This window comes from Apium graveolens, chromosome 1 (genome assembly GCF_009905375.1).
Source record: "Apium graveolens cultivar Ventura chromosome 1, ASM990537v1, whole genome shotgun sequence".
Taxonomy (NCBI): domain Eukaryota; kingdom Viridiplantae; phylum Streptophyta; class Magnoliopsida; order Apiales; family Apiaceae; genus Apium; species Apium graveolens.
This window is the reverse complement of record NC_133647.1, coordinates 35,278,015-35,305,390: the sequence shown is the minus strand read 5'-3', so window position 1 is coordinate 35,305,390 and position 27,376 is coordinate 35,278,015. Positions and strand designations below refer to the sequence as shown.

The 27,376-nt window shown below is 36.5% G+C and overlaps 1 long non-coding RNA gene across 9 annotated transcripts; it reads right to left on the bottom strand.

Annotated features, from left to right (window-relative positions):
- Positions 1-18,586: 18,586 nt before the first annotated feature.
- LOC141662849 (uncharacterized) lies at positions 18,587-22,620 on the bottom strand. 9 transcript variants are annotated; one of them, XR_012550985.1, is made up of 7 exons: positions 22,077-22,612; positions 21,228-21,312; positions 20,616-20,852; positions 20,357-20,502; positions 19,930-20,244; positions 19,127-19,264; positions 18,587-18,988 (listed from the first exon to the last, which is right to left on the bottom strand). It is a non-coding gene; the product is annotated as an uncharacterized LOC141662849 (long non-coding RNA). The 9 variants fall into 9 exon arrangements; XR_012550956.1 differs by having other exon boundaries at positions 20,616-22,231; positions 22,344-22,620; XR_012550962.1 differs by having other exon boundaries at positions 20,616-21,312; positions 22,077-22,615.
- Between the last annotated feature and the right edge of the window lie 4,756 nt (positions 22,621-27,376).

Below are 27,376 nucleotides of genomic sequence, written 5' to 3'. Positions count from 1 at the left end.
ACCAACGCCCCAGCGGCTTTCATGGATTTAATGAATAGAGTATTTAAGAAGTACTTGGACAAGTGTGTGATAGTTTTTATCGATGATATTTTGATATACTCCAGGACTGAGGCAGAACATGCAGAGCATTTGAGGATAGCTCTAGGAATACTCAGAGAGGAGCAGTTATATGCCAAATTCTCGAAGTGTGAATTATGGTTGGCGGAATGAAGTACAGTTTTTAGGACATGTGATCAATAAAGAAGGAGTATTGGTCGACCCCTCCAAGATAGAGGCGGTCTCAAATTGGGAAAGGCCAACCACACCCACAGAGGTAAGGAGTTTCATAGGATTGGCCGGCTACTATCGTAGATTTGTACCGGACTTTGCGAAGATCGCAGCCCCTTTGACACGACTTACTCGTAAGACAGAGAAGTTTGAATGGACGGAGAAATGTGAGAACAGTTTTCAGGAATTAAAGAAAAGGTTGGTAACGGCCCCGGTGTTGGCATTGCCGGACGGAAAAGGAGATTTTGTGATATATAGTGACGCGTCGCACAAAGGATTAGGGTGTGTGCTTATGCAGCACGGTAAAGTGATTGCGTATGCGTCAAGACAACTGAAGGAATACGACATTAGATATCCTACTCATGACCTTGAGCTCGCGGCAATAGTATTTGCCTTAAAAATTTTGAGGCACTACTTGTATGGAGAGAAGTGCGAGATTTTCACAGACCATAAGAGCCTCAAGTACATATTTACGCAGAAAGAGCTCAACATGCGCCAGAGGAGATGGTTAGAACTAATCAAGGACTATGATTGTGAGATTCTCTATCATCCGGGAAAAGCCAATGTGGTGGCTGACGCCTTTAGTAGAAAGGAAAGACTCAGAATGATAACGACTTCGGAAGAATTGATAAGGGATTTTGAGAGAATGGAAATAGAAGTAAAGGTAACCGGAACCGGAACTGAAAAGCTTTTTGAGATCTCAATGCAGCCAGAGTTATTGGAAAAGATTAGATTATGCCAAGAAAGAATGATGAAGGAGGGCAGAGAGTCAATGACTGGAGAAGAGATCCATACTGAGAGGGACAATAAGGGGATACTGAGGTATTCCTACCGGATTTGGGTTCCAAACGTTCAAGAGCTTAAAGATGAGATTTTGGATGAAAGCCATAATTCAAGGTGTTCCATTCACCCGGGAAGTACCAAGATGTATAGGGATTTGAAGGAATATTACTGGTGGCCCAACATGAAGAGGGACGTAGCAGAATGGGTAAGCAAATGTTTGACTTGCCAAAGAGTAAAGGCAGAGCACCAGAGACCCAGTGGACTTTTACGACCCCTGGAGATTCCCGAGTGGAAATGGGAACAGATAGCGATGGATTTTGTTGTAGGCTTGCCAAGGACGAAAGCCAATCATGATGCCATATGGGTAATTATAGACCGACTGACAAAGTCAGCTCATTTCATTCATATCAATGAGAGATACACAGTCGATAGACTGGTGGACATTTACCTTAAGGAAATAGTGACGCGACATGGAGTCCCAGCGTCCATTGTCTCAGACCGAGACCCCAGGTTCAACTCCAGATTTTGGAGGAGCTTTCAAGAATGTGCGGGGACCAAGTTAAATATGAGTACCGCGTACCATCCCCAGACGGATGGGCAGAGTGAAAGGACCATCCAGACACTAGAAGATATGTTGAGAGTCTGTGCAATAGACCTTAAAGGAAGTTGGGATGATCACTTGTCGTTGATCGAGTTTTCTTATAACAATAGCTTTCATGCTAGCATCGGAATGCCGCCTTATGAGGCCCTGTACGGAAGAAGGTGTCGATCTCCCTTATACTGGGATGAAGTAGGAGAGCGGAAGATGCTCGGACTCGAAGTGGTCCAAAGGACCAAAGACATAGTGGATCTTATCAGAGGACGGCTTGTAGCAGCCCAAGACAGACAGAAGAAATATGCAGACCTAGCCCGAAAGGATAAGGAATATGAAGTCGGGGACTTAGTACTGCTAAAGGTATCCCCTTGGAAGGGATTAATGAGATTTGGAAAGAAAGGAAAACTAAGCCTAAGATACATTGGACCTTTTGAGATATTAATACGGATTGGAAAGTTAGCTTACGAGCTAGCCTTACCCCCTAACTTGCAACAAGTTCATAATGTGTTCCATGTGTCAATGCTAAGGAAGTATCATCGGGATGCCAGACACATAATGGAGTACGAGCAGGTGGATATGCAACCAGATCTGACTTACGTGGAGAAGCCAGTAAGGATTATAGATAAGAAGGAGCAGGTGCTTCGGAACAAAGTGATCAAGCTAGTCAGAGTACTATGGCAGAATCATAATATAGAAGAATCAACTTGGGAACTAGAGAGCGCAATGCTAGAAAAGTACCCCCATTTGTTTTCTATTTGATTTCGGGACGGAATCCTTTTAAGGAGGGGAGACTGTAATAACCCCCAAAATTTTCAACTTTTTGTAACCCTTATGAATAGTGTTTTAGCTGAATGAGAAAACTTTTCATGCCACACTATGTAGGGGTTCTGTTATGGATATTCTGAGATTTTATTAGTACTCTACATGGTATATAAGTGTATGTAAAGATCGTCAGAATCCAATACCGAACACTTTGATTTTTCCTGGAAATCCACTAGATACGGAAAGAATTGAGTATAAGGTAACAGGATAAAAAGGATTTAAATTAACGGATTATAAGAGAGGATCATAAAAGGAATATAATATATTGAGAAAGGTTAAGGGAACCTAAGTAATAAGATCCCGGGTATGATCCCTCAAACGATAAACGAAAATGAAAGTTAAGCGAACCGTATAATAGATCATCGGTCATTAGGCAAACAATTAGGAAGTTAATTAAAGGGATTAGAGAGGATGATGTCACCCAACCAATGGGAAGAGGACAAGGAGGGGAAGATGACATCATAGCATGACATAAGAAGGAAGGAAATGTGGTGGATTATTAACCACACAAAGTCCAAGGTTAAATAGGTAAGTAACTAAAACAAAAACAAAACCAAATCAACCAAGCCAAAACAAATCATTTTTTACCAAAACAAAAATCTATTTCTCTTCACCAAGAACTTGCTCTCGGCTTTTTGGCATTTCAAAGGGAAAAATTTTCAAAATCCAAGATCCAAGCTTCCTAAATTGGTAAGATAATTCCCTAATCATCCTTATGCATAGTTATGGCTATATCATGAGTTTAAGCACCCCATTCATTCTCAATCTTCTTCAATAAATTAATGAAGAAGACAATGAGTAGTGATTTCAAAGTTTTTAACTTGAATTTTTCTTGTTTTCCTTTAAGATCCAAGCATCCCTAAGACTTCTCAAGGCTTCTTAAGGCTTCCTAGCTACTCCCACCATTTCAAGGAAGGTATATCATCTCCAAACCCTAGATTCCTTTGTATAATAAGATGATTTTGATTATTATGGTGATAAAGTAGCTTAATGCTTGTGGTTTAGAGTTTGGGTTGGAGTGGTAGTGAAATGGAATGGTGAATCTTGTTGTTTTGGTTAAAAGAACTTAAGTATAGTTAAATTCAAGCTTAGGCATAAGTATAAATGTTAATATTGAATTGATTGGGGCTGTTATGATGTGATAAGGATGAACTTTGGTTGTATGAATGGGTTGAGGTTGAATTGTGATGGTTTTTGAATGGTTTAAATTTGGGAAATCGCGTAAACATAGCCGTCGTAATGTCCGATTTACTTTAGACTGCTTTTGTTCATAACATTAGGACCCGAGAACCCCCTGCTAGATGTTGACCATTGTCATTTTTAGATAGTTCATGTTACGAGCTTCGTTTTGATATGTAGTTCTTTTCATTCCGATGTACGGTTTAGGAGAAACGGCCGTTTTAAGTAACGGCGTTTCGCGAACGAAACTTTTCCCCTCGCCTTACTTTGAAACATAGGTTAAAGACCAAAAAGGGTTAATTAATGTATTAAACAATTATGGTAAATGTGTTAGGCAGTTGGTAAGACACCCGCGAAAGAATCGCCTTAAAACCCGTAATGGTTAATTTATTAAAAATGGTGGAGCCGAGGGTACTCGAGTGACTTAAGAGAATCAGTAAGCGCAAAACAAGCGTTAGACTCTAAGTTAGTTAAAGTATAGATTTACAAGTGACTTTGGTTTAATTCCAACTTACTTGTTGTTTATAGGTTACCAGACTCGTCCCGAGCCTTTTATCACCCCCAGTCGCTCAGGCAAGTTTTCTACCCGCTATACTGTTGTTGTGATGTATATATGTATATGCATCGTCTTATGATAAATGCATGTTGGTTAATTAGCAAATTCTTGCAATATATTGGAGCATGTGATATGGTATATATGCATGCCTGTTTCGTATTCTTGCCATATATATCTGTTGGTTCAGTTGATAATACCTATGCTAGAGAATAGCGGTAATTTGCATATACCCTTAGTATAGGGACCCAAAGGTGAAAACATTTTCTAAAACCGGGAGTCGAGGATCCCGAGTAGATTTTATATATATATATATATATATATGGTTATAGTTTTCTAAACTATTAATCGAATAAGGTTTATTCGATAACTTTATTTTATTAATGAATATTATCTTGAATATTCATTCGAGGACTTATGACTCCTTTATATTATTTATTGAATATTACTTGAATATTCATTTGAGGATGTATGACTCCGTTATTTTATTTAATGAATATTAATTATAATATTCATTCGAGGTATTATGACTCCGCTTATTATTTAATAATATTCTTTAATTTATTAAAGAATAATGTTTCGATAATCAAACTTATTTTCGATTATTCAAATAAAGATAGTATTTTTGTATAAGTATATCCTTGATTATTTAATTTTCATTCAAGTAAGAGTTTTAAAACTTCTACTTCAATTATTTTTATAAAGATTATTCTTTATGGAAATATTATTTAAATAATAATATCCAGATATTTCTTTTTATTGAGACTGATTTACTTTATTAAATCAGCATTATTCCAAACACTCTTTAAAGTATTTTCGAGTCTTTAAAATGATTTTTAAAAGTTAGAGCGGATCCCAAAACTCATTTTTTATATTTAAGATCCTCCTTTCGAAGGGGATTTAAATACTCGCTCAAAACCTGAGGGATCCGGCTCTATGGTGTGTTTTATATTCGCAACAAGGTTGCTGTCTTGATAAAAGAGTTTTTGATTACTTACCCAATACTCGGGAAGTAAAATTCTTGGAACAAGTTAATCCATTAGCAGGCATCGCCTGGGAAATATCGGTGAGTTTTCCTTTCCAACTAGATACGACTTCTTGGTGGAGCCGTATCAACAAGTTTCTACTTGGGGAAAGTGGGGACGAGCTTTACGTTTCAGAGTCATGGATTTCATCTGAACTAGGAGTGGCGTAAGTGGTCGAGTGGCGCCGGCCCAGCCTTATTATATTGGCCCAAATGGCCTGGAAGATCCGCTAAGACGGTCCATTCCTTAGGAGTTCAGTGTTCGGTTGACAAGTAAATCCGACAGGTTCTCCTCTACATGTAGAAAATGGTGGGGTTGTACTACTACGACTGATCATCGTAAGTGGTCTTCCTGGCGCGGTAAACTCCCGTAATGAGTTCATCATCCATTTGGATAATTCTGCAACACTACCCGTAGCATTTCGATCGAAAGGCTACTAATGGGTGGTTGCCGAAGCATTGACAGGGTCAAACAGTTTTATTGGTGTATCCATTGAATGAAGTATCTCATAACTTCATTTCTTTTCAAAATATTTCAAAGATCAAATATTTTCAAGTTTTATTTGTGGTCTCATCTATGGGATGACCTCGTGAATCTTATTATACTTTGAACAGTAGTAGTTCAAGTAGATTTCTAAAAATGGTATAAGTATAGTGAAGTAATTGGTAACTTCATCTTCTTTTAAAACTTATACCCAGTAAGTAATTACCTTACTCATGATAAAGAATTTGTAACACCCCCAAATCCGGGGTCGGGGATCCGGGTTGTCACGAGTTTCACTTCCCTTAACAACACCCAATCTTATTAAACAATCAACTACTTTTTACTGTGACCCCACAATATACACACACACACCCCAAGTTATAGTCTCAGAGATGAATACTCAAAAAAATAACACAAGTCATTTTGTTCCACAATTATATGCCAATACGCCTTAAAAGGTTTTCTGAATAAATTTACATTTCTTTGCCATTATTACAATTCATAAATATACATAAATCTGGTACATCAGAAGTTGAAAGCCTAGCCTATTGGTAGTTCCTACCTCAGCTACGGCGGCATCAGTGCTTCTAGAAAACTGCGGAACGTCTCCTAACCTCTTGCGAATCGGGAGCTTGGTCCGGTTCATCTTATCTATCTGATGTTGTGTGATGAAAGAAGAAAGCAAGGGTGAGCAGCAAGCCCACCAAAATAATATGTATAATGATTAACAATATATGAGCCTTCTCATAGTACTCATGAAAGTCTTGGTCAAAAGAAATGAACCAAGTTGATATCTTAATGCGATGAAGTCGCAAAATATTCAGTATATATACATATATACTTTTCAAAATCTTGGAAGTCCTCTTCCATGCATAATACACACAGAGTTCCAGTGTATAACTGTATAAAAATACCGTTGCAAGGTGATCTCATATATCTAACCTTGTCTCAACGTTTTTCTGAAAATCTTTGACATGCACAAGATAATCATTTACTAGATATAAGTTTAAAAGATGAAGTTACAAGATACTCCAATATACTTATATCTTTTCTGAATACTACTTGAACTACCACCGTTCAATGTATAAATAGTTCATCCCATAGATTAAGCTACAAGACAAAACTTGTATAGAATCAATCTTTAAAATATCATCAAAATAAAATGAAGTTACGAGATACTTCATTTGATGCAAACATCATTTTGAAAACTCGACCCTGCCAACACTCAACAATCGCCCAACCGTAGCCTTTCTATCGAAGTGCTCTGGGTAGTGTTGCAGAAATATCCAATTGGATGATGAACTCATTACGGGAGTTTGCCGCGCCAGGAAGACCACTTACGATGATCAGTCGTAGTAGTGCAACCCCACCATTTTCTACATGTAGAGGAGAACCTGTCGGATTTACTTGTCAACCGAACACTGAACTCCTAAGGAATGGACCGCCTTAGCGGAACTTCCGGGCCATTTGGGCCAATATAATAAGGCTGGGCCGGCGCTACTCGACCACTTACGCCACTCCTAGTACAGATGAAATCCATGACTCTGAAACGTAAAGCTCGTTCCCACTTTCCCCAAGTAGAAACTTGTTGATACGGCTCCACCAAGAAGTCGTATCTATTTGGAAAGGAGAACTCACCGATATTTCCCAGGCGATGCCTGTTAATGGATTAACTTGTTCCAAGAATTTTACTTCCCGAATATTGGGTAAGTAATCAAAAACTCTTTTACCAAGACAGCAACCTTGTTGCGAATATAAAACACACCACCGAGCCGGATCCCCCATGTTTTGAGCGAGTATTTAAATCCCCTTTTTAAAAGGAAGATCTTAAATATAAAAATAGTTTTGGGATCCGCTCTAACTTTTGAAAATCATTTTAAAGACTCGAAAACACTTTAAAGAGTGTTTGGAGTAAAACTGATTTAATGAAGTAAATCAGTCCCCAGAATATTTAGAAAATGACTGAATATTATTATTTAAATAATATTCCCATAAAGAATAATCTTTATAAAAATAATTGAAGTAGAAGTATTAAAACTTATACTTGAAACGAGTATTAAATAACCAAAGATATACTTATATGAAAGTACTATCTTTATTTGAATAATCGAAAATAAGTTTGATTATTGACACCTTATTCTTTAATAAAATAAAGAATATACCTCGACAAATAATCGGAGTCATAGATCCTCAAATGAATATTCAAATAATATTCATTAAATAATATAAACTGAGCCATAAGCCTTCGAATGAATATTCAAATAATATTCAATAAATAATATAAAAGAGTCATAAGCCCTCCGATGAATATTCAAGTAATATTCAGATAAATAAACAAAAGGAGTCATACGCCTTCGAATAATATTCGAAATAATATTCAATAATAAAATAAAGTTTAAAGTTATCGAATAAACCTTATTCGATTAATAGTTTGGAAAAACTATAACCATATATATATATATATAAATATATATATATATATATATATATCCATATCCATATATACAAAAATCTACTCGGGATCCTCGACTCCCGGTTTTAGAAAATATTTTCACCTTTGGGTCCCTATACTAAGGGTATATGCAAGTTACCGCTATCCTCTAGCATAGGTATTATCAACTAAACTAACAGATATATAACTCAAGAATATGAGACAGGCATGCATATATATATACCATATCAGCATGCTTCAATATATCGCAATATTTGCTAATTAACCAATATGCATTTATCGCAAGATCATGCATATACAAATGTATACATCACAACAACAGTATAACGGATAGAATACTTGCCTGAGCGACTGGGGGTTACGAATGGCTCGGGACGAGTCTGGTAACCTATAAGCAACAAGTAAGTTGGAATTGAACCAAACTCACTTGTAAATCTATACTCTAACCAACTCAGACTCTAACGCTCGTTTTGTGCTTACTGATTCTCTTAAGTCACTCGAGTACCCTCTGCTCCACTATTTTTAATAATTTAACCATTACGAGTTTTAAGGCGATTCTTTCGCGAGTGTTTTAACATTCTACATTTTTAATAATTTAAACATTTATGTAGAGTGTGTTTTAACACACTCTACATAAATGTTTCATGCTCCAATTAGTCACTTAAGGGCCTTAACCAAGGTTTCAAAGTAAGGCGAGGGGTAAAGGTTCGTTCACCGTTACTTAAAATGGTCGTTTCTCCTAAACCGTACATCGGATTGAAGCAAACCACATATCAAAACGAAGCTTGAAACATAACCTATCTAAGCATGGAAGTGGTTAGTTTATAGAAGTGGGTGTTCGGATCCAACAGTTAATCACAAAACAGTTTATAGAAAATCGGGCATTATGACGGCTATAACCTAACGATTTCCAAAGTTTAAACTACACCAAATCATCACCAATTCAACAACAATCCAATATCCATCAACATCAAACTAAACCCATTCATCTAAGCACTATTATCATCCAAACAAACCAAACTTAAAACTAAGGGTTCAAGAGTTTATACCTTCCTTGGAGAGTGGGTAGTCACTAACAAGCCTCTAGGAACCTTGATCTATGCTTAATCAACCTTAAGCTTTCATGAAAATCAAGAAAATCAAAGTAAGTTACTATTCACTACTATTCATCATCATATTTGATGAGTGGATTAGCTATGCAAACCATGGAATCTTGATCTTAAACTCATGGTATAACTAAGTTATGAAATATAGGATCCAAGGAAACAAACCTTGTAATTTTCCATGGCCTAGAACTTGAGTTTTGAAAATCTATTTCTTCATTTCTTGAAAAGGCCGAATGGAAGAAGAAAGAAATGGGGGAGAGCTTTTGCTTGCTTGTCTTGCCTTGATATTTGTGCAAAGAATGCATGGTTGTGGTTAATTATTGGCTAAATATCTTGTTTTCACTTGCTTATGTCATTGCTTGCATCACTACTTTGCCACATGTCTCATTCTTGTGGTGTGATGATGTCACCTTGCTTCTAACCACATGTTTTAGCTTATATTAGAAGCTTCCTTCTCATGTTACTTGCATGTGCTTACCCCTTGGACGTTTATTTGTTTTACGGTTCGCTTAACTCTCTTTCTCGTTGATCGTTTGAGGGATCATACCCGGGATCTTATTACTTAGGTTCCCTTAACCTTTCTCAATATATTGTATTCCTTTTATGATCCTCTCTTATAATCCTTTAATTTAAATCCTTTTTATCCTGTTACCTTATACTCAATTCTTTCCGTATCTATTGGATTTCCGGGAAAATCAAAGTGTTCGGAATTGGATTCTGACGATCTTTACATACACTTATTTACTTTATGGAATACTAATACGATATTAGAATTTCCATAACAGTACTCCTATATAGCGTGGTCTGATAATTTTTCTTAATCAGCATTATCAGCAAAAGTTACTATTCATCCGTGTTTCAAAAATTCCAAAAATTGGGGTTATTACAGAATTCTAGTAAGTATCCATTTAGATACTTATATTATTGTTATCACTATATATTATCTTGCGAGCTGTAAGGCTCACTCTTGCTTTATTTCTTCATCACACAACAACAGTTAGAAAAGATGGCCAGACTCCAGCAGACCCAGCGCAAGCGCGTGGGAAGCGTCCCGCGTCTTCCCGTTGATGTTGTAGCTGCTATAGCTGCAGAGGTAGATCTATTGGTAGATCAGGCATTCTACTTTTGAGAATCAAAGTATGTATAATTATAACTTGTTGCAGATAATGGCAATTAACTGTAAATTTATCAAGTAATCATTTTGGGTTGTAATAACTTTTAATTGTGGATTCAAGGACTTGTACTTATTTCAATTTCATCTCTGAGACTATAACGGGTTGTGGTGTGTGTTAGTGTGAGGTCACAGCATAAGGTTATTTATTAATTAAGTGAAGTGATATTGTGGAAAGAAAGACCGTGACGACCCGGATCCCTGACCCCGGATCTTGGGGTGTTACATATATCTTTTAGCATTTAAATCATTAGTATTTTATGTGAATTTTATGTTGACTGTTTTTCAATTTTAATTAATATAATTGCTAGTATTTTTTATATAATTATCTTTTATTTTTCATTGAATTATCCAATTACTTGAATTTGTTAATTAGTATAATCTCCTAATATCAATTTGTATGTATTTATAGATGGCATTTGATCATAGTTGGATTAGTTGTAATCGATTTAATGAGGCAAAGTACTTAACAGAAGAATACAAAGATGGTGTTGATAGTTTCATTACATTTGCTATAGAACATCTTAAAGAAGATAATGGTCTTATAAGATGTCCATGCAAAGATTATGTGAATCAATTGCTAGGTATTAAGTGCAATACATGTTGGGTATAATTCTAACTACATAGCAACAATGGGCAGTTATATATTTAATAACAAGAACTTGGCAAATAACCAACTAACGAAATAAAACACGAAGGCAATAATAAACTATAAATACTGTAATTGACAAAGAAAGTAAAGAAAACTTATCTCTTATCGCTTTCCAAATTCTGATAAGAAGAATAACACAACAGCTGAGTCGCCAAACCCTTCAAGAGGACTTGACTGTTCTTGAAGAGATTATTGCCCCCCACTTAAGCTGTGATGGAATGCAGCAATATCGCTTCCAGGATAAAACAGCAAGAGATCAATCTAACCACAGAACCAGCAATGATCAACGGCGACTCGCACCTCAGTTTGCCCGAAAAACCTATGCAACTCATATATGTTTGCGAGGTAGGCACCGAGACTTGTGTCTTTTAATCTCAAGTATACCTCTCAATATATAGGCATCTCAAGTTGCTCTTCTTCTATTTTACTCGATGTGGTACACCAAGTAACAAAACTGAAAAAGTAAACAAAATGGGTTTTCCTTATTATTTATATTATATCCTGATTAATTAATATTAATATTACAAAATATATTCAGAGTATGATTAAAATAATCCTTACTCAATATATTTTATATTAATAATTAAATAATCAATATAAATAATTAAACTTGTAATAGAAAAGAAAAATATAAGAGTTCCCACTAGCACTAGGCCACACAAGCATTCCACTTATGCTAGTAGTTGTAAATAACACTAACACAAGATGTTATAAAAACTCAATATCTTTCTTTTACAATACTAATATGGGACAAAATCCCCATAACCCATTTCAAACAAGCAACTTTGTCTCAATATATTCATGGATTCCACTAAGAAAATATCTTAGATCCAAATATGAAAGTTTAAGTCCTCATGTCAAGGAACAGCCTCCAAGTGTTAACTTCCAGAAATCATATCAAGAACATATATAAAATATGCCTCAAACTTTCCATTTTCTAACAATCCCCCACAAATCCATAATTAAATTGCATACCAGATTTTATCATGACTTGCTTTTCAGAGTCGGTACCTTCCCGGGTTTAAACCCTGCTAAGTCCTCTACTTCGATGGCTACCGGATACAGATGGAATGTTTCACCTTGAATCTTTATCCGTTGGGTGTAACCACACTCCATAGACGACGACAAGTCAAAGGCTATGGTGCCAATCTACGGCTTTGAGACGTTAATGGTCATGTCTCGATCCTGTTCGTCGAATGTTTCGAGGAATAACCATTTCCTCTAATTGCGACCACACAATTACATTCGCTTAGCTGGGCATCTCCAGAGATGTACTGCTATCATCTCGTCAAACGACTTGACCCCATTCAGAGTTCAAATAACTCTTGCTAACTAGCAGTTCAAGTACCTCTTAAGGTTTTATAGGGGATCGACTCAGATACATAAGTATCTAAATGTATATGGTAGAGGTACTACCAATTCATCCTTACAACTTGTTATTACCACATTGAATACACTTCGAGGGATCTCCTCTCAGGTGTAGTGGGTTCCCGCTGTTGATGAATTATGATGGGTTACCAGTCCCATCCCCAACCTCGACTTAAGGACTATAGCATGCTCAATCCCTTTAGTCAGCGGATCAGCAATATTATCCTGAGTTCCTATGAACTCTATAGCAATAATCCTATCCGACACAAGACCCCTTATAGACTTTAGTCTAACTTGGATGTTTCTCTTTGTTTTAGCATTATACTTTATACTTCTGACTTTGTCGATAGTTGTACGGCTATCACAATGAACAGAAATGGCAGGAAGCGGCTTGCTTACTAGAGGTAACATACTCATGAGTCCATGTAACCATTCAGCCTCCGTCCCCGTGACATCAAGTGCACACAACTCAACCTCAAAAGTAGACCGAGTAATCAAAGTCTGTCTAGAAGACTTTCAGGACACTGCTCCACCCGCAAGGGTAAACACATATCCAATCACTCAATTGGAACCAGATTTCTTAGCTATCTTGCATCACTGTACCCCTCGAGTACCCCCGGAAATCTCCGGTAATGCAAGCCAAGGGAAATATTTCCCTTCAGATATCTAAGAACTCTATCCAGTGCCTCCCAATGAGTCTTGTTTGGACAGCTTGTTTATCTAGCCAACTTAAACACAGAATAAGAAATATCTGGCCTAGTCACATTAGCAAGATATTGCAAACTCCCAATAATCTAAGAATACCTTAACTGAGACACAGGAACTCCTGAACTATTCTTGACTAAGGCAACTTTTGAATCATATGATGTACTAGCGATTCTACAATTTGAATAACCATACTTCTCAAGTATAGTTTTTCTATATAATGAGACTGTGACAAAGTTATTCCATCAGTTGACTGAGTCAACCTGATCCCAAGAATCACACTAACTTCACCCATATCCTTCATCTCAAAGTGCATCTTCAAGAAACTCTTTGTCTCGTTAATAATCTCAATATTGGTTCCAAACAACAAGATATCATCTACATACAAGCACACCATCACACAATCATTACCTTTAACCTTATAGTAGACACACTCGTCACTTTCATTAACTAAAAAATTCGAAGTCTAAAACAGTTTCATTCAAACTTTTTATGCCATTCTATAGGTGCTTGTTTAAGGCCATAGATGGACTTGACCAGTCTACATACTTTCCTCTCATTACCAGAAGCAACAAATCCCTCAGGCTGATCCATATAAATCTCTTCTTCAAGGTCACCATGAAGAAAAGCTGTCTTTACATCCATTTGATGGATGATAAGACCATGTACAGAAGCCAATGCAATAAGCATTCTGATTGTTGTCATTCGGGCAACTGGAGAATATGTATCAAAATAATCAATGCCTTCCCTTTGCCTAAAGCCCTTAGCAACTAACCTAGCCTTGTACTTATTTATTGAGCCATCAGGGTTTAGCTTCCTCTTGAAGATCCATTTACATCCAATAGTAGAACACCTTGGAGGGAGATCAACTAACTCCCATGTTCCGTTTGAAATAATTGAGTCAATTTCACTCTTTACAGCGCCTTTCCAATGCCTTGACTCCGAAAAATCCTTGGCTTGACGGAAAGTTAAAGGCTCATCCTCGATATTGTAAGTGATAAAGTCACTTTCAAAGTCCTTGACTACCTTTGAATGCTTACTCCTTCTAGGTTCCTCTACTTTGTTAGGAGTAGAGCTACTACCAGGATCCACCCCCACATCTGTCATCTTTTCCACATAATCAGGAATAGAACTTGATGTGTGAGTGGGATCATCCTCAGAACTACCCAAAGATATACCAGTCTTCATTGGGAATACTTCCTCAAAGAAAGTTGCATCACGAAATTCAACTATCGTATTTGCCACAACACCATCTATGTCAGATTTTAATACTAAAATCTCATAGCAGTTGTGGTTTCAAGAAAGCCCAGAAAGATACAATAAACAGTTTTCGGACCCAGTTTCTTTCTCTTGTGTTCAGGGAAAAGCACCTTAGCAAGGCACCCCCACACACGAAGATAACTCAAACTTGTCCTATGCTTTCTCCATAATTCATATGGTGTCTTGTCCATATGGTTCAGAGGGACTCTATTCAGAATATGGCAAGCCGTATTCAGAGCCTCTCCCCACATGTACTTAGGCAACCCAAAATTAATTAGCATACTGTTAATCATGTCTTTAAAAGTTCTGTTCTTCCGTTCTGCCACCCATTATACTCAGGTGTGTATGGTGGAGTAACCTCATGAACTATACCATTATTTGTGCAAAATTCATTAAACAAGGTACTCGTATACTCACCACCTCTATCAGACCTCAAACGTTTAAGTACTTTGCCAATTTGTGTTTTAGCTTCATTTTTATACATAATGAATTTATCTAGTGCTTCATTCTTATGTTTAAGCAAATAAACATAACAATATCTACTACAATCATCTATAAAGGTAAAGGTAATGAAATATCTACAGTGATCCTTGGTCAACACACCACTAAATTCACATATGTCTGAGTGCACTAAATCTAACAAGTCTGAATCCCTAACAACATTATGAAAAGGTTTCCTTGTTTGTTTAGCAGTTACTCACACTTGACACTTAGATTTCTTATCAATGGCGTACTTTGGAATCAACTCTAAATTCAACATATTCTTTAGAGCACCAAGATTTAAATGACTAAGTCGTAAGTGCCACAAATCAGATGATTCTACACAATTAACAGAAGGTGCAACACTATCATTAATAAAACCACCCAAAACGGGTTCAGTATTTATTAAAAACAAACCATCAGACAAGTAACCCTTGCCAAACAATGTACCAGAATGGGTAATAACTACTTTATTACACTTCAAAGAAAGTTCAAAGCCGTTTTTAACTAAACAACTTCCACTTATAATATTTCTACGAATAGAGGGAACATGATACACTCTAGTGAGAGATATAATCTGCCCAGAAGGAAACTTCAGGTCCACGTTTCCTATTCCAAGCACTTGTGCAGCACTAGCATTCCCCATCGTCACTGTCATTCCATGACTCTGTTGATAAGATACAAACAAGCTAATATTAGCACAAATATGTACATTAGCTCTAGTATCAATCAACCACTCATGTGACAGATAAGTGGAAAGTAGTATAGGGTTGTAAGTAACATACCCGTCATCGGTTCCAGAGGCAACAACCTCACCAATGACCATGTTAGCTACTGGCTCACTCGTGGTTCCAAGTCCAAGCACAGTATTTGCTTGAGCTACCACTCCAGCTTTTTTAGCTTTCTTACTTGGACAGTCCTTGCTCCAATGACCAACCTGTCCACAAGACCAACATGGTTTGTTCGCCTTTGGTTTCTTAGCCTTGTTCTTGTCAGGTTTAGTGTTAGCCTTCTTAGTGACTACCTTTCTTTTCTGTCCTACAGTCACTACATTCACCTTCGAGCTCCCATGTAACACATGTCCCTATTTGGACTTGTGCTGCTCCCGTACTGAGATGTCCAACATCAAGTTAGTCCATGTGATCTCTCCTTTCTATCTTTTCAGGGAGAGAGCAAACTCTTCCCAAGACTTAGGGAGCTTTTCAATCACAGACATCACTCGAAACTTCTCAAGCAAGACCATACCGGACTCACCCAAATCATGAACTAACATCTCAAACTCATGAACCTGTTCAGTCATGGATTTTCCATCCACCGGCTTAAAATCAAGAAACCTAGCCACTGAATACTTCTCAAATCCTTGAGAATCAGTATTATGGGTTTGGTCCAGCTTATCCCATAAGACTTTAGCAGTATAGGCATCTGATGAATAAACATCGAATAAGGTGTTCTCCAAGGATGCCAAAATTGGCTGCCCTAGCCACCCCATCCTTCTCAGCCCATAAAGCATAAACCTTAACAGATTCAGCTTTCTCTTGATCCAACCCAGGAGGATCGTACTGTACCACTAACAATTGACCCTTAACCGTTAACTAGAGCTTCGTCTTTTTCTGCCAACGAGAAAAAGAAGCTCCACCACTAAATTTATTAGGCATACCCGATAAATCAATTAGATGGGGAAAACGATACGTGGTCCAGTCAATGGTAGTAGTACCACCAGAACCAAAACCAGTCTCAACAAATTTAGGAACATCAGCAGTTTCGTTAACCATCTTGCTAATTAATATATAACACAGATAATCTCTTCAAGATTGTTGGGTATAATTCTAACTACACAGCAACAATGGGCAGTTATATATATAATAATAAGAACATGACAAATAACCAACTAACGAAATAAAACACGAAGGCAATAACAAACTATAAAGACTGTAATTGATAAAGAAAGTAAAGAAAACTTATCTCTTATCGCTTTCCAAATTCTGATAAGAAGAAGAACACAACAGCTGAGTCGCCAAACCCTTCAAGAGGACTTGACTGTTCTTGAAGAGATTATTGCCCCCCACTTAAGCTGTGATGGAATGCAGCAATATCGCTTCCAGGATAAAACAGCAACAGGTCAATCTAGCCACAGAACCAGCAATGATCAACGGCGACTCACACCTCAGTTTGCCCAAAAAACCTATGCAACTCATATATGTTTGCGAGGTAGGCACCGAGACTTGTGTCTTTTAATCTCAAATATACCTCTCAATATATAGGCATCTCAAGTTGCTCTTCTTCTATTTTACTCGATGTGGTACACCAAGTAACAAAACAGAAAAAGTAAACAAAATGGGTTTTTCTTATTATTTATATTATATCCTCATTAATTAATATTAATATTACAAAATATATTCAGAGTATGATTAAAATAATCCTTACTAAATATATTTTATATTAATAATTAAATAATCAATATAAATAATTAAACTTGTAATAGAAAAGAAAAATATAAGAGTTCCCACTAGCACTAGGCCACACAAGCATTCCACTTATGCTAGTAGTTGTAAACAACACTAACTCAAGATACTATATAAACTCAATATCTTTCTTTTACAATACCAATGTGGGACAAAATCCCCATAACCCATTTCAAACAAGCAACTTTGTCTGAATATATTCATGGATTCCACTAAGAAAATATCTTAGATCCAAATATGAAAGTTTAAGTCCTCATGTCAAGGAACAACCTCCACGTGTTAGCTTCCGGAAATCATATCAAGAACATATATAAAATATGCCTCAAACTTTCCATTTTCTAACAATACATAGGGGGTGTGAATGTATTTTTTAATTTTAATTTAGGTGTGATGATTTTTGGCTTATCGAACAAAACAGTTGTATGAACTTGTAGTGATAAAATACTAAATGCAAACACACAAGCAAATTATCAAAAACACAATTGATTTATATTAAATTAAATTTGTCTTTCTACAAAGCCGTGTTCTTGAAAATAAAAACCCAGCTACACTACAAGAAACAGTGTAATACACATCAACCTTTTAACATCGGTTCGCAAAGCCACCGATGTTGAAAAAAAAATTAACATCGGTTGTTTTTTAAGCGATGTCAAAGTATTTGTAGACATCGATTTAAAAGTAACTAGAAAAATACTAAATGAACTTGTTGTGATAAAATACTAAATGCAAACACACAAGCAAATGTTAAAGAAGACGTATAACATCCGTTTTTAAAGATGTTAAATTTTTAATGCATATCTAATCTTCATATATTATCATAATATAATATTTTAACAATTTAAACACATGTGAGATAAGCAAAATATTTCCATTTACCCATTAAACTGATGTTACTAATACCAGTAACAACAGTTTTCAAGATAAACCGATGTAAATATAACTTTTGACATCGGTTCTTTATTTCAAACCGATATCTATTGGTGACAAACCGATGTCTATAAAACTTAATAACATCGGTTTTCTGTTTTAAGATTTCTTTTGTTGTAGTATTCAACATCGGTTTTAATCGGTATTACTGATGTCAATGTTCAACTAAAACTGATATATTAAGTTTTGACATACATCATTTTCCACTGTAATGATGTCTGTACCTGATTTATTGTTGCACATTCTAAAAGTATGTATGCCAAAAATTAGTCAAACCAATGAACTACCAAAACCAATTACTGCATAATAACAGTTAACTATAAATCTAACAACCAATATTTAAACATCCGGTATAATAGATTCATCTAATCCAAACATCAAGTACTACACATATCCAAGTACTACACATATCCATCCATCTATTCTACTAAAAAACTGCATAGTTATTTAACTCACTATATTTACATACATAAGATATTACTACTGGAGCCAAAAAAAAGGAAACGGAAAATTTTACAAGAACCTAATTGACATTAACACTAGAGAAACTGACTTGCTGCTCAACATTGATGAGCCATGTCAACTTGCTTCAATAATTCTTGCACCTTCTTCTTCAATTCTAACAAGACCCTTTCTTTCTTCTTTGTCCGAAGCAAGTCTTTGGCAGCTTGCTTGTCAGCATCTATCACAGCATCCAACTGAGGGTAAAAAGGAATGCTATGTCTCATTTGTTTTTAGTATAAACAGAAGCAAATCAATATTCTGGTGAAGCAGTCCTACTCTTTTAAAGAGTTTACTAGTGCCATGTTTTGTTAAATTTTTTAATATTTTCTTACCCAAGGCAGTTACAGGGGGGCCATCAGTGACTAAATTAACCCACGAAAAAGATGAAAAGAATAAGGCCTTCAGGTATACCCAAGGCAGCAGTGAGGAATATAGAGGCAACCTCGCCAATGTTTGAGGAAATCATATACCTGTCACAAATGTCATAAAATTAATTTTAATTATCATCATCATTATTATTACAATTATATAATTATTTCTAGTACTTCTGCAGACAATATGGCACTAGGGTCAGTGTGCTTTATCATTTAGAGCAAATAAAGATACATTGTAGGTTGCAATATAACATATTGTACAAAAGTTGTAAAATTCCATGAAGCTTTCTTCTATGAAAAGACATGAATGTCTTCAGTGCATAGTCCATGTTATAGTAGGGTCTTGATAGATCTTATAGCAAAAAGAATGTGTCAAAGATGCTAATTGATAAGCTTTGTGTGGAGAAGATTAAATAGAGAGGTATTAGGTGTGCTTAAGCTTCCTAAATACACCGACCAAAGATTATCAGCAGCTGGTGATTTATCAAATGTTTTCTCACTGTATCAGAAGAAGACCTTATCATAGTTTTAGTCTTTCATGTCCAATAATTTAATATATGTCATGTTTTGCATGACTACTTGCATATAATAGGGGAAAGTTTCATTGTCCCTGAACTTAGAGAAGGTTTTGACATGGATGAAGATAAATCCTTTAGTCAAATATTCCTAAGATGTCTTTCATCAATGCTTAAACAAGTATAGTCAGTGGAGTACATTTTGTACATACATATGGCTAAATTGTTTAAAGGCAGCAATCTTACTTCGTAAAATGTGGAGTGCATGCAACAAATTTCAGCGACCATCCATCACTGGAACAGTTAAAATATTATCTACAGAACAATTTTTGGCTTTGTCTATCCCCGAACTTACGCTTCCACCAGACATAAAGCAGGACGTTTAGGAGAAACCAGTTTGAGCATAGCTAAACCATCAGACATGGTTGGTCTGTTAGCTGGACTTTCTTGAACGCACAAGATGCCGACATGAATGAATCTTAGTGGCAAGAACGAGGCAGGCAACTCCAGATTTGAATCTATCAATTCAAGCACTCTATCGGTTCTCCACAACTCCCATGCCTGAAGAGTGAATGTGTACAAAGTGAGTCTTCTAAAAAGATACCTCATTAGACTATAAATCATGCACTAATACATATATCAAGCTTTATTGAAAATTTGTTAGTAAATTTACATATCAAGCCTCATTAGCAATCTGAGTGACGGAAACCAGTATTCTTTTTCCCGCTGAGGATCTCCAGTAGCGAAACACCGAAAGAAAAGATATCAGACTCTATAGAAAATAAGCCCTCAATTGCATACTTCGGGGATATATAGCCGCTGAATACAATATCATAGAATAAAGAAATAAATTTAAGTACTAAATGTATGTAGCCAAAATTTGGTAGGAGTGAAGTTGTACAATACACTAGATATGTGTCATTTTTACATACTAAGTTCCCATGATCCGGTAAGTATTGGTTGCAGCACATCTCTGCAAAAGACCCTTGTCATGCCAAAATCAGATATCTTTGGATTCATTTCATTATCGAACAAAATGTTACGAGTCTTCAGGTCTCTATGAACTATACGTAATCTGGAATGTTGATGGAGATTAAGTAGTCCTTGTGCAATCCCTTCAATTATTTGAACTCCTTTACTCCAATCCAATAGAACTTGTTCACTAGGATCTATCATAATGGACACATATCTCAAAAAGTACAAGCAATAGTATATCAAAGTTTAACTAATTATTAAAGAAACATGTTTGGCCATTAAGCAAAGAGTATGATGATCACTAATTAAAAATAAAACAATCTAAGCTTTTGTTGGGCATGTACTCATAGATTAGAATCTTTTCATCTTGTTCAATGTAGCATCCGAGTATTCTAACAAGATTTATGTGTTGGAGTTTGGCAATCAGTAATGTTTCATTTCTTCGTTCTTCCAGACCCTGTCCAGACCTTTTTGAAAGCCTTTTAGCTGCTACTAAGTTTCCATCAAAAAATTTACCCTGAAACATCACCTTTAGCCTAAATATAAGCCAAATAAAATTACTAGGCTACCTCATAATTAAAGCTCGCGAAATAAAGTAACTATGCAGAGGGCCAGTGAAATTTGTTGCATGCAGTCCACATTTAAAGCTCTGCTCTGTTCGTAAACAAACACAACAAAACGATAACATCTAAATGATTCTAAATAAAGATAAAGATAATGATAAAGATAATGATTCTATAATCTGAACTTGCATATCTACGAACTACAAAGATAAAGAATTCTTTCTAAGAACTGTGAGCCTAATTTGTATAATAAATTCCTAACATACCAAGCAGTCAAGCACCAATTAAACATGACAACCAAACAACTAGACTTATAACATAATTGCACGTGTTAAACTGATCCTGTTCTACAAATTTATTAATACCTCTGCAACCCCCAGCCCCCCCCCCCAAATCTACTACCGGATCAGACCGGTCCAATAGAATATACGTAGGCGGCATGTAACTGGCATTTCATCCTCTGCTGACTAGCCAAATACACAAATTTTTCAGCTTCCTTCAATTACAGAAGAAGCATTCTATAACAACGAAAGTTAACACATTACTCTTTTTAACCACACAAGCTAACTTGCTTCCAACTTAATTCATCTGAAAGCAAGTAAATTCTTTAAAAAAACTACTAACACTAGTCGAACATTTTAGTCATAATTAGAGTGTAGCATTTGACTAGCCTTCATAAATTTAAAAATTAACAAGAATAAGTCACCAAATCAAGTAATTGGACATTCACCCAAATAATCACAAACCTCAGTCTTAGAACCCCTAAATCCTCTCGATCCCAAGAAATTCTGAAATTTCTTCTTTCGTCGAATTTATACATAAATACAACATATATATAATTACACATAGACTAACCAAATGAAATAGTAGAAGTAGTAACGTAGAGTCCCCGTCCTACGAAGAACAGCAATGGAGCTAATATCGAAAATGATACAAGAATCGGCAAATACAGATCCAGAGGCTCTTTTGCTCTATATTACTTTCTTATTCGCCATCAACGTCACGAAAACCTTGCAAAATCAACAATATCGAAATCAAATACACGCAAGCACAAACATATAAACATTAATATATCATGAAGGAAGAGAGAGAGATTGTAATAATAAAAGAGTAGAGATGGACAATATCGTTGCGATGTCTAATTGGGATGCGTCGGCAAGAAAATCCAAATGAACATTGTAATGAAATTCCGCGGCGAGAGAAGTGAACAGACGGAATCAGATAAAAATTATGATGCAGATTAGGGTAAAAATTGACGAAATTAAGGTGGGTGTTCTTCAGAGAGAGGAGAGAGTGAAGAGAGAGAGAGTGTAATCAAGATTCGAGAGAAAAGAGGTGGTGTGGGTGTTCTTCAGAGAGAGGATAGAGTGAAGAGAGATATTTTTGAGTTTTTTGTTTTTTGTTTTATGTTTTTAATGTTTTATGTTTTATTTTTAATTGAAAAGAGGGGGGAAATGTGTGTGAGAAAAGGGGGAAGAATTTTTCTAAGGCAAAAAATAGAGGGAGGAAACATGGACGGAATGAAATATTTGCTAGGGGGAATACGGGGAAGGCGCGCTGATTATTTTTTTAAAATAGACATATAACATCGGTTCCGCTAAAACACTGATGTTTATAAAACCAAAAGACATCAGTTGCTCAAAACCGATGTCTAAACACCTTTTACATCGGGGTCAAAAACAACCGATGTCTTTGAGGCGATGTCTATTCTACTATTTCTAGTAGTCCTGTCTCTTTTCGTCCATTTGATGAATGTGCAACGAATTCCAGAAACATCTTGATTCTCTCAAGCCTAGCTACTGCATCATAGGTTTCATCATAATCTATCATTTTCCTCGTGAGAGTAAATATTAGCTAATAGTCTATCCTTGTTTCTCGTTACAATGCTATCTTCATCCTATTTGTTTCCGAATACCCACTTAGTGCTACTCACTGCTTTGCCTTTAGGTCGGGGTACGGGCTTTCATACTTTCTTCCATTCAAACTGATTCAGTTCTTCTTGCATATAAATAACCAAATTTGGATCTTCAAGTGCCTCATTCACTTTCTTAGGCTCCATTTCTGAATGAAATCTTGAGAAGTGACATTCGTTCTATGTGGCATGTCTAGTTCTCACTGTTGAGCAAAATTGAAACTAAATGTTTAACTCAACAATACTAGTTTGGATAACTCAATATAGAACAAGGACTTGCAAATAATCTATGTTCCACTAGAATCAGTTCATAATGGATATTTGGTATATACATAATGACCATAGTAATAGTAGTGAAGAAAACATCAACAGAAGACCATATGAACTTCATTAATATTTTCAGGCAACGGGGTAATAAAGTTGGTGTTATTCAAAGCAGTTATTAGGGGTAGTGTGAAAACCTCAAGGATTTAGTGATGCTGACCGGATAGAACAGAATACTTAATGGTGGTTTGTATAGATATAATATGAGGGCCTGGGAGCGGAACTAGTCGCCTGTGAACCAGACCCTTGCACTAGGCGTCAGTGATCCGTGAAAGGAAACTAAATATTATTTTTTGAAAATTTGTTAAGTGGTTTTTTGTACTAAAAAAGATTGAATATTATTTTTAAGTACGAAGACCCGAGGTACCGAAAATTAGTAGATTAGAAGACTTGAAGATACAAAAGACTACAGCCCAGGATTATAGATATTGAGTTAAAGGTTTAAGGAAATAAACAATTAATGAAACAATTGTTTTTATTAATCTTGTACAAAATGCATGATGTAGAGTTCAAGCATTACGGTTGCTAATTTTTAGCATCAAACAAAGTTGAGCCTTAATATTTTAATGTTGGAAAAATCAAGCACTAATTGTTGTGCAAGACTTGCCTGTATAATGACATGACTAAGTCAGTTTGACAACCTTGAGATTTAGTTGTTTGATAATTAGTTTTGTATTATGTATTGTATTTCTTGAGTCTATAAAAAGGTTAGAAGATTAGAATGGAGTATTTTTCTGTGAACAGATTCAAGTTAAGGAATAAACTCTGGAAGAAGATTAATCCATGGTCATGCCTCAGAGAAAAGTGTAGAAGTTTGGAGTTGAATAAAACTGTTCTATTAAAAATGTTCTAAGTCAAGATATCGACAAGTAATAGATCAAGTTATATCAAGAAGTCTTTACAGAAGTCCAGAATGGCTTATCGAGAAGTCCAAAATGGATTATAGAGAATTCTCAGAGATATCGACAAGTCAAATGAAGATGTAGATAATTGGAGATATCGACAAGTCATTTTTGCATGTAGCGAACTCAGAGATATCGACAAGTTAAATAAAATTATGAAGAATTGGAGATATCAACAAGTCAATTTCTCATATAGATATCTCATAGATATTGACAAGTCAAAATGTATATAGAGATCTCAGAGATATCGACAAGTCATTTCTACATGTAGAGATCTCATACATATCAACAAGTCATTTCGAAAACAAGGATTTAGAGACCTCGACAAGTCAAATAAACCTATAAAGAACTCAGAGATATCGATAAATCATTATGTTTATCGAGATGTCACTTCTCTATAGAACAAACGGGAGATCTAGACATGCCTCTCAAGTACAGAATGCATACAAGCTAACGATTCAAGATTATCAGTCAACATACAATCTATCAAATAGACTGAAAAGTCTACAAAGTAGCTGGAAGAATACAAGATCAAGATCCAAGATTAACTGGACAAAGGATGGTCACAGACCTGCAAAATTCTGCACAAATTTTCTAAGCTAGAAATAGAAATAGAAAATGGTTGCTTTAGAAAGTAGTTTAACATTTTAGTGCAAGTCTTGTAAACCCGTGCTGCTATTCTATAAACATGAACTGGTCCTTAGTGTTGATGGAGGAATTTGGGATCAACAAAGTCTGTGGTTCGTAGCCGGAAACAAGATCTGTGATGGTGGTTCTTCGTCGAAAACGTGAACAGTAATCGGTAGATCCAATGAACAGTATTCATCGGAAAAGATGAACAGTGTTTGGTGGTGGTGATTATTGGGGGCTGAGATTGCTTAGGGTTAGTGGTGGCTCCTTTGCACTCTCGCTTCTGACCCCTTACAATTTGCCTACGTACCCCTATTTATAGGGGATCAAGCCTACGTAGTTCTTGGGGAACAAGAAACCTAATGGGCTTAGATTTCTTATCCTGAGGCCCAGTAGGAAACCTACTGGAAACCGTCTTCTACTAGCTTTAGGAATGTCTGCCGATGAGGCCCAAACACAAAGATCCAAGTCTCGTCCGCGGCTTCGAGACTTCACGGATAAGGCATCTCCCTGGCCAAGGATAACCCTCTGCTACCAGCTATTTCTTTAGTCCGCGGACGCAGGTATAGCCGTGGTTCACCCAAAATGTTGGACGCATCATTATCCCCCGATAAGGTGCCCCTACCAGATTGCAGGATAAGTGATCCCAAACTTTTGGGTGCAAAGTGTAGGATACCCCAAAGTCTCCCGACGAGGACACTAGTTGACTACAGAGATAGAGCTCCCAAAGCACATACCAGATTTCACCCTACATCCCCAATGAGGACACCCATTGACTACAGGAGGAGGCCTTCAGTCCAGGCATACCCCTGGAGGTCTCTGACCACGGACACCGCCTTTCCTGTAGATGTGCTACATGAAGGAATTCTTCAATAGAGTACCTGCACCAAATAAGTTAGTAACAATATTCTCCATCTTCCTTGAATCTTCCACAAAACCCATCCAAGTAATCCTGTTGAAGTCCCATCCAAGCCTTCTCTCTCACTTAGGGCGCGCCCTAAGGCTCACCATAGAAAGGAATTCCTCACCCTTTCTTCAACAATTGGGCGCGCCTCCTCACCATACTTGAGGGCGCGCCTTTAATGCATGGTCAACCACAACTGTCAATCAACCATCCAATCTATGAGGCGCGTCCTAATTTCGCAAAGGGCGCGCCGTCTTTCATTTTATGGAAAGGCAATCTTATCTGTTCTTTAATTTTAGGTGTTTCTTCTTCGATTTTGCCTATTTTATCAATCTTAATCTGAATATTGTTTATACCCATTTTTAGGCATAACAACTACACCCCAAATTCCATATGTCATTGAAAATGAGATTGAAATTTTTTTTCCTCATCATTATCAAAATTTGTATAAACAAACTCTCCGATATTATTATACTGGGCGCGCCTTCAATAGGGCATGCCTTCTTGAAGTTCCAAATTTTGCATTCAGGATTTCTAGTTAGAGATAATTATACGAGGAAGGCGCGCCCTAAAATTTGAATTATTTTGAAACGGTTCCCCTAATTATTTGGAAATTGTGCCTGACGTGATTGACGTGATCTGTTTTAACAGTTGTCACTTTTTCAGCTATAAATACCAATCATATCCTCTTTTTTACTTTTCACTCTTACCCGCTCTTTTACTTTACCTTTCTTTCCTTTTCAGAGCACCACCACAGGCGGCACTACTCTACTGCTCGGAATCCTCTCTCTCGGCCATTATTTCCCCAGCTTTTTCCGATCAATCTCTTCCTCTCTTAAAAAGGTATGAAAGCCTTCTCCCCTTTTTGTGTTTTAGTATGTATGTCACATTGCATGTTACTTTGTCCTTTCAACTTCTATAGTTGTTCTTGATATATAGGAAATGGCCTGCATATCTGTGTCTATATATTTGTGAATTTCGAATATTTGCTATTTTAGATCCAAAATTATTTGGTCCAATCTTCAATTTTATGTTTCTAGGAATTTCAACCGTTCGCTTCCAATTAGGTTTAAAAACGTATACTTTGCGAAACTCAACCGCGGCGCGCCCTTTAAATTGTAAGACGTGCCCTCATATTCCGCCACCAGTAATTCTGACTGTAGCACGCCTTAAGGCACACCTATTATGGCCTCCAGTTTTAAATTTCTCCATCCTTTAGTCTTAATGCTAGACTCCATAGGTCTGTTATTTAACAGGGCGCGCCTATTAGTATAATGTACGCTTTAGCATAGGTCGCCTTTAACACAATAAATGCCTTCTCAAGTCTTCCATTTTTATCAGTTCTCCTTCATGTTTTCTTTATTCATTCCCTCGGATCGGGCACGCCCTCAATATTTTTTGGTTTTCTTAACAGCTGGAAGACGAGGGCGCTGTTAGGGCGAAATCACGCACTAATATTCACGCAAGTATACGCGTTCGCAAG